Source organism: Penaeus monodon, chromosome 28 (genome assembly GCF_015228065.2).
Source record: "Penaeus monodon isolate SGIC_2016 chromosome 28, NSTDA_Pmon_1, whole genome shotgun sequence".
In the NCBI taxonomy this organism is placed as follows: domain Eukaryota; kingdom Metazoa; phylum Arthropoda; class Malacostraca; order Decapoda; family Penaeidae; genus Penaeus; species Penaeus monodon.
Window position 1 is genome coordinate 17,615,596 of NC_051413.1, and position 200 is coordinate 17,615,795.

Below are 200 nucleotides of genomic sequence, written 5' to 3' on the forward strand. Positions count from 1 at the left end.
CCAGATTTTTTATTAATAAGATATTAACCATTTTCCTCTTGCTGTTACTGTTTTATCCACCAAGAAATACCAAAATAAAGATGTCTGTAAATTACCGTAGTCTCGGGGGCAAGAAGTCATTGCTTACCGCTGACGTCACAGATCTTTAGCGGCTGTGATAAGGCTGATCGCAAATCTCAGTGCTATGATGCGTGATAAGG